The sequence below is a fragment of the Nannospalax galili genome, unplaced genomic scaffold (genome assembly GCF_000622305.1).
Source record: "Nannospalax galili isolate Female #2095 unplaced genomic scaffold, S.galili_v1.0 scaffold582, whole genome shotgun sequence".
Classification (NCBI taxonomy): domain Eukaryota; kingdom Metazoa; phylum Chordata; class Mammalia; order Rodentia; family Spalacidae; genus Nannospalax; species Nannospalax galili.
The window spans coordinates 1735866-1744276 of record NW_008349130.1 but is presented as its reverse complement, the minus strand read 5'-3'; the positions used below and the strand labels follow the sequence as shown (position 1 = coordinate 1744276).

General features: G+C 38.7%; 1 protein-coding gene and 1 pseudogene across 1 annotated transcript in view; one reads left to right on the top strand and one right to left on the bottom strand.

The window, feature by feature from the left end:
- The window catches only part of Bend6 (BEN domain containing 6), a 111517-nt gene extending 104681 nt beyond the window's left edge, over positions 1-6836 (top strand). Inside the window, exon 7 of the mRNA XM_008846512.3 lies at positions 6210-6836. The gene's annotated coding sequence lies outside the window, so the exon portion shown is untranslated. The remainder of the gene's footprint in view (positions 1-6209) is intronic.
- LOC103744685 lies at positions 4400-7539 on the bottom strand (annotated as a pseudogene).
- Positions 7540-8411: the final 872 nt, after the last annotated feature.

The following is an 8411-nucleotide window of genomic DNA, read 5'->3' as shown; positions in this document are numbered from 1 at the left end:
ATTATCCCTTTTTGCAGATGATATGATAATATATCTAAGGGACGCCAAAAATTCCACGTGCAAACTCCTAGAAATTATTAACACATTCATTAATTAATTTTTATTTTATGTACATAAGTATTTTGCTTTCATGTACCTATCACATGGTAATGCCTGCAGAGGCCAGAAGAGGGCTTTGGATCCCCGGAACTGGAGTTACAGATAATTGTCAGCCACCGTGTGGGTGCTGGGAACCGAACCCAGGTCCTCTGGAAGAGCAGCCAGGGCTCTTAACTGCTGAGCCACCTCTCCAGCCCCTGGATTGCCTTCTTATTCCATTCACATGCTTCTTTGTATTGTCACTGAAGTCACTGACCATTTTTGCTAGTATGTTTTTGAGATCTTCATTTGGTATTTTTCCATTTCAGTGTCTTTGATTCAGTGGTTTATGATGGTCTTTTGGCAGACTCATGTTGTCTTGCACTTTCATGTTTCTGGTGTGCCTGTTGAATTTGCATATCTGATTGTTTGCCTGTGTCTTCTGGGATCTTCTTAGTGAGCAACCTAGTTTTAACTGCTCAATCCCCAGCACTGCTCAGAGATGAGAAAAAAAAAAAAATATGGTAGCAGCACCACCACCAAATTCTACAAGATAATGAACTTGCTTAAAATCCAGTAGCATATCACCCATAACTATAAAGCAGATAATGGTGAATATGGGAAAGGGAAGGGGTAACAAAAGCAAAACTAAAAGAGAAACAGAAGCAAAAGGGGGGGGAGTGTAAAAGAATGTCATGAGGGCAAAGAGAAGAGAGCGTAGATTAGAGAAAGTAGATAAGATCATAAAAATGCAAAAAGATTGACCAATAATAAAGAAACTTGAAACCAAAATTAGATAAATGTAAGAAGAGGAAGAAAAATAAAAACTCTTTAAAAAGCAAAATAAAGTGAAAATACTATTTAAAACATAGTTAAAAGAAGAGGAGGAAACACAGGACAAAAAAAGAAAAGGAAAAAACGACTATCCAACAATGAAAAAAGCAGCATAATCAAAATTAGATAAATGGATGAAGGGGGATAAAAAATGAATACATAAAAGTTTATTAAGATGAAAAGGTAAGAATCATGTGAAAGACATTGTAAAGGGGGTGGAGAGATGACTCAGAGGTTAAGAGCAAGGACTGCTCTCACAGAGGACCTGGGTTCGGTTCCCAGCATTCACATGGCGGTTAGCAACCAGCTGTAACTCCGGTTTCAGGGGACCTGATGCTGTCTTCTGGCTGCCATGGGCATTGTATGCATGGTGCACTTACATACATGTAAGCAAAACACTCATACACATAAAATTCAAATAAATAAACCTTTTTAAAGAGTATATTAAAAAGGAAAAGGCAAAACAAAGAAAAAAATGAGGGGAAAAAGATGAAATGTTGGAGCACTTTCTTTCTGGGTCCTGGAGAATTAGAGACTGCTGGGTATATGAAGGGATGCGGTTGGGTCAGTTGAACTTAGGGGCTCTTTCCACTGATTTATGCTGGTGCTGAGCTTGTATCCAAGTGTCCAATGTCCACTAGAGTTTTCACTTAAGTAGCTTCCCTTCTTTGTGTAGGAGAGCCAGCCCTCTGCTGACCACATTTAGCTCCGCAGTTTGTGATGCAGCACATTTCTCCCACCTTCCTGAGACCCACCCAGGGATTCACATCCACTGGAATATCTTATGCTCTAACTAGGGCATTTCCTAAGTGTGCTGGGAATGGGAGAAGCAACCACAACACTGAGATCTGGACAGGCAGACCTGTCTTCTTACTTTCAAAAACCTGCTAAGCATTAGCCACCTTGCAGCTGTGGATGTCAAGCTGGAACTTCAGAGTTCTTGCCATCTACAAAAATGAACTCTGTGGTAGATGGATGGCTCCAGAGGTTGATTCACCCACTGACCTCAGGGCTCAGGACTGTGAAACTGCAGCATTATCTACACAGCTGATGGTGCCTACTCTCAGGCACTGAGGATGTGTCTTCCTTCCCTATACACTACACTTCTGGTCAAGGTCCTCTGCCTCCCGCAGTTTTCAGCTTGTGAAATTCGGTTCTTCCAACTCTCCACAAGTCCCTCCCAAAGCTGTCAATCGCTATGGGACTGTGGCAGTTTGAATTCAGGCCTGCAGACTTGTGACTGTTCCCTGTTCTTAGGGCATCAGAGTAGCTCAGTTTTAAACAAATGGTTTCCTCTCAAGATGGCAATTGGCCATAGCCCTCTAAACTTGTAGAAAGCCTCTCCATAGTGACCCATTCCAATAAAGAGGTCACTGTCCCAGCAAGACCTACAAATGGATTGGATGCTCATGAGGGTTGTGAGCTTCTCCTGTGGGTGGGATTGCCAGTCTCTTCTCCTATGCTGCCTGGACTACTTTTAGGATGAGGCATCTGCTTCCTCTCTCCCTGTGCCCAGGACCCACCATGTTGAACAGTTGGGCTGGGCCTTCTCTTCAGCTCACCAGTCTTCTCCTTCTCTGTACTTTTCAGCTGGCCTCTTTTCTGAATTTCCAAAGCCCTTCCTCCCTTGCCATCTTTGGAGTTGAGTGTAATTTTGTCTTATCCTAATATTTACTCATTTGGTCATACAAGGCAGCTTCTATTCTGCCATCTTACCCAAAACTCCTGAACTTCAGTTTAAGTATGGATAATAACATCATGTCTGTTCCCAGTCTCCTGCGAGTCCCCAGTTCCCCCTACCTGGAACCTGAAAGAACAGAGCCACGACTTGTGGAACCTGGAAGTTAATAGGATTATAGAACTTAACTAGGCCTTAGAGATGGCTCAGTGGTTAAGAGCACTTGCTGCTCTCACAGAGGTTCAATTTCTAGCACCCACATGGCAGCTAACAATCAGCTGTAACTCCAGCTTCACAGGGAGGCAACGCCCTCTTCTGGATTCCATGGGAATTCCTGATTACATACATGCAGGAAAAACAAACACACAAAATTAAAATAAAAGGATGGTCTCAAACTCACTGAACTTCTGCCTCAGCCTCTCAAGTGTTGGGATTACAGAAATGTGGCTTCCACACCTGGTTTTCTATCCTACTTTTTTGAGTCATGTACATACTGATTGCCTTTTTTTTTTTTTACAGTTTTTAGAGAAGAGATAGAAAAACAATTTAAATTATCCTTTAATATATTTGATGAAAATTGCTTTTTATTTTCCTTCTTGACAGTTTACATATTCTCAACTCATTGTTAACATGTAATTTTTAAGATTATTGTCAAATTTGGAAAATTTTCCATTGAGTTTCTTTCGTTTCATGTTTTCTATAGAATAACTTCTTTTAAATATTCACTAAAATAACCATATTCCAAGTACTCCTAAAAGATACCCCAAACTGATAATAACTGTGTTTAGAAGAGATGGCACAGCACATTAAATATAGCCCCCAAAGCACAGTAAGTATAGCCCAGTCAACCCCTTTTTTTTCCCCCCAAACCAAATGTTATCCAGCTTTATTAAAGGTACTTTTCATAAACAATCATAGTTTTTTGGGGCAGGACATGGGCAGACAATCATTAACAGTATACGAGGAATTTTTTTGTTGTTGTTGTTCTTTTTTTGAGACAGTGTTTCCCTGTAGCCCCAACTGGCCTGGAACTCACAGAGATCTGCCTGCTTCTGCCTCCTGAATGCTGGGGTTAATGCCCTGCACCACCCCCACCCCCAGCCCAAACTCCCTTCTTTCATGGACTACCCAAATCAGAAAGCCACTATAAAATCCAATGAAGTCTTCATTTTATGCTGTGAATGGGGAAATTTTAGAGTGGAGGTTGACATTTCACATTAAGCATGTTGTTTAACAACTTTTCACAAGCCAACCCTGACTTTCAGGAAATGAAAGGAACATGACAAAATGATTGATCTGAAGGTCCACAATTTTTCAGAAAAGGAACTGTCTGAAGAACCATCCCAGTGATGTCACTGCAAAGTCCAGACTGCCCAACATACTAGCAAAAACAATTTTAGGGAATCAGGTCCCAACAGGTTTTAAGGGAGTTGAGTGTATGTTGATTTGAAGGTGGAGGGAGAAGAGGATATAAAAATCCATTTTGAATTTTCCCATACCACAAGGCATTATGTGCCAAGGTAGCCATGTGTATCAGCATCAGGAAATCCCCTCCCTGAAGCCAGGAGGAGTATTTCAAAAAGTAATAGGGAAAGGTGTTTCCCCCACATCAGTCCAGTTTGGGAGACATTTTGTTAGTGACACATGTTTCTCCCTCCTAAAACAATGAAGTGTCTTTTGTGCTAACAACAAGGCTTAAGAAAAGAAAAAAGTAAAACAAAATTCTGCATTTTTATAAAACGTGATTAACAATAGCATTTCAAACTGTACAGTCACCAGAAGTGCACAGTTATCAAAAGTGTACAGACTTTACTTGGCGTCTCTAGCACCTTCGGCTTTCTGTGCCTGATGTGTTTTGGCATCTCCGTTTTCTGCAGAATTATTCCATCCTTACCAGCTCAGCTTTCCCCTTTTCCCCTTGGTCACCTTCTCTCCCTTCTTTGCAGGGGTCTCTTTAGGCTTGGGCTCTGGCTTTGGAGAAGCAGGTTTAGCGGATAATCTTGGCGATCTTCTCTGTGGCTCGTCCTTCACCTAGGCTTTATTTCCTTTAGCATCCTCTTCAACCTTTCTTTTGGGCCGGTGGCGGCGGCGGAAGGGTGGGGAGTGGGGTGGGGGTTCAGGCGCTGAACACACGGATGCAGTGGCACGTGGATTTGGTCGGTCCGGACGGAGATCATTCTCCCTTTTCACACTGCTCCCCAGTCAGCTCTTGCAACGGACCAGACAAGCTCTTAATAAAATCACAGAAACTCCTACAACACTCCACAGTCACAAGAGAGGAGGGAAAGATCGCTTAGGGGCAGTTGAAATGGAAAGAAACAGCATTGCTAACTGATTGTGTTTAAAAGCTCTTATTTTTGCAAATGTAATGCAGTCATATTCCGATTAGTGACGTTTGAGCCAACGATGGGCTTCAGACGCAATGTTTGTGATCTAGTAACATTATAATGAGGCTCAACAGTTCTCGGGATGGATCCGTCATAACCCGTTATTCATGTCTTAGTGGTAATGCTAGTATAAACACACCTGGACTGCTAATTGTGTAAAAGTGTAGCCCATACAACCGTGTACCATAATACTTGGTGATAAATGACTTACTGGTTTATGCACTTACTATACCATAATTTTTATCTTATTTTAAAAATTTACTGTAAAACTGAATGTTTTACATTATACCAGTTACACCAGTCTCACACATCTCTTTCGTCTCTCTTGAGTACATCATTTTCTCTGTGTTTAAGGTAATCTGTGTTGTTTTATTAGTCGTGGCCCTAGAATCAATAAGGTTTACCACACGTATACTTAGGTGTGTGTATGTGTGTAGAAGGTTATACCATTGAGTTTGTACAGGTTTACTCCTAATCTCTCAGTGGCAAAATGTGTAACAACTAACATTGAATTCTAGCTAACTGAGCTCTTCTCACATGCAATTCTCAGAACATCGAGTTGATAAGTGACCATGAGCTATATAAACATATAAACATACTGTTAGACCTTTTCACCAAGTACCCATGAAAGTAAGCCTTCTTAAGTTCACAGTAACTCTGTCTCTGACTTAGCTCATTTGATTCTTCTGGGTTTTGAATTAGGTAAAGCATATTTGGGGAATTATTAGTCCATAAAAAAAACCCAATAAACATTGTCGAAGAATATTGTACTGAACTGTTGGTAATTTTTTAACATTGATTGGTGTATGAAGTCCCTTTTTATTTTGCTTTAAAATTTAGCTAATAAAAATTTGTAATCATTTCAAAATAAAATAAGAAATATTTTATTTTCTACTTATTGTCTAAATAGGTCATAAAATAATTCACAAGATAGTGCAATAATAATAGTTCTCTTGCTAACAACTTGCATATATGCCTGCATGTTTTGTATTGTTTTGAGTCAGTCTCCTTATGTAGACCTGGCTAGCCTAGAACCTGAATCCTCATGCCCCAGCCTCCTTAATGCTGAGATTATAGGTGTGCGCAACCATACATCAGCCAATAATCTGTATTTTTAATATAAATTTATAACAGATACAAAAATAAGTAACTAATTCAACTTCTAAAAATACTATAAGGATTTTAACATAAATTTGCACTGGTCTGAAATTTACTTTTTATTCTTAATACAGGTATCTGAAATAAAGCACGTTTGTTTTAAGTTAAACACTGGATTTTATTGGAGAATCTGCACCTGCCTGGCAGTGAACACAGAGGGACGTATGCAGTGACTGGCTGTTCAGCATCTGTAACATCTGTAGGCTTTCCTGATGGAGCAGCAGACCTGCATGCAGATTCCATGCTAAATACCAGTGATGCATCAAACCAGAGCATTTCTGTCAATCAAGCATGCAGTGTGGTTTCTTTGGAAATATGCATTCCCATATCCCAAATGCTTCCCTATACAACTAATATAAGACAGATCTCTTCTCATAGCACTCCAAACTTATGCCCTTCACATCACTCATTGTCCTAAACAGACATTGGACATTTATTATTATCAGTGATTCCTCATTATAGCTTTTGGATTTAACATAAGCACATGTTTGGAAAAACAAGACATTGAAATAATACATGTTCACAAGTACAAAAGCAGCAAAGTGAGTCTCAGCTCTGACAATCCTGTCTTATCGTGCAATGATTTTTAGCAATAAAATTACAGGACTATTATGTTATCTAAAAATATGAAATGAGATTTTAGAAAAGTAAAAACAGCAAAACCTTTTCAATATTAAACTATCCTAACATGCTCCTGAAAACCAAAAAAAATTATTTTTCTGTGTTAAAATACTACATTAATTTTCATTGTAATTAATTTCTTTGTGAAGAAGACATTTTAAAATTTTCATTGTCTGAAGTGTAGTTGTCCTAGTTACTTTTTATTGCTATGATGAAATACTGACCAGAAACAACTTGGGGAGGAAAGGATTTATTGCATTTTACATACTTCCAAGTGAGTTTGTTTTTGAGGGAAGTCTCACAGGAACTCAGGCCAGAAACTTGGAGGCAGGAGCTGAATCATAGATCGTGGAGGAACACTGCTTACTAGCTTGCTTCCCTGGCCTGTGCTCGGCTTGCTTTCTTATGCAACCCAGGACTACCTGCCCAGGGGTGGCACCACCCACAGTGGCCTGGACCCTCCCACATCACTCAGCAATGAAGAAACCTCTTCACAGATATACCCACAGACCAATCCAATCCAAGAAATTCCCCAATTGAGGTTCCCTCTTCTCAGGTGGGTCAAGTAGATAACCAAAGCCAACCATGAAAGTAGTAAATACAGATAAGTAATATTAACTATCCATATCACCTAAAATATCATACATATGATATGGAATTATGTATTTGATTGGTTACATTGCCATACTGCTTAATTTTAACAAGTTTATCTTCATTGTAGTACAAGAAAAATGAATTGAAAAATATCATAATTGGTTTACTAATGACACAGAAAAATACCATTTTTGTAAATCAAAAAAGATAAAATATTCTTGAAAGACTTCTCACTTGATGGCAGATTGTCACACCTGACTACTTTGCAGCATGAAGCCATGCTTTGTTAGTGTACAAGGTAATGTTTAAGCTTGGCAAAAGATAAGCTTCAACATTTCCAAAGTTCGGTATAGTGAACCCAAGAAACAGTCTGTAGATGTTGCTTGATAACAGTGTGGTTGTACAAAATAAATATTCTCAATGAAATAAACAATGTAACATTTGCTACTTTTAATTAAATAAAAATAAACTCCATTGAAAAGATAAAAAGCATTTTCTTGTTGTTCTTTTTGTTTCTTAGTGTATTATATTCAGGGAAGAATTTTTTTTCTAGGCAGAGGACTCCAATACATTGAAGCATTACTATTATATCTGACACTGACTTGTTTGTCTTGAAAAAGTCATGCTAATGCAAGACATATTAACAATGTTCAGGAAGGTCAATTCGGTTAACATTTTTATTGAAAAAAGGATAATCTTGTTAAGATGTATGCTATTTCCCTTAAATTAGTTGGTAATATGTTTTGCCTACTAAGGGTAAATAAAATTACTTTTGCAAAAGCACAACTGTATTAGTCAACTGAAACCTGTATGTGATTTTCGTAAAGTATTTTGAAATATATTGATATCTTCATAGACAACAGAATTTTTTCAATTCAGCTTTGAAGATTGGTCCAAAATGGAAAAAAATGAAATTAAATAAAGGCCCAGAAAGGCCATTGATGCACGTATACATGTATACATACATTGTGTTCACATATAGAATAACGTGGAATATGGTTAGAGTAGAGCCTTTAATCAGCTGGTGAAGAGCACTTATGTAGTAAGTGATGCTGAGACAG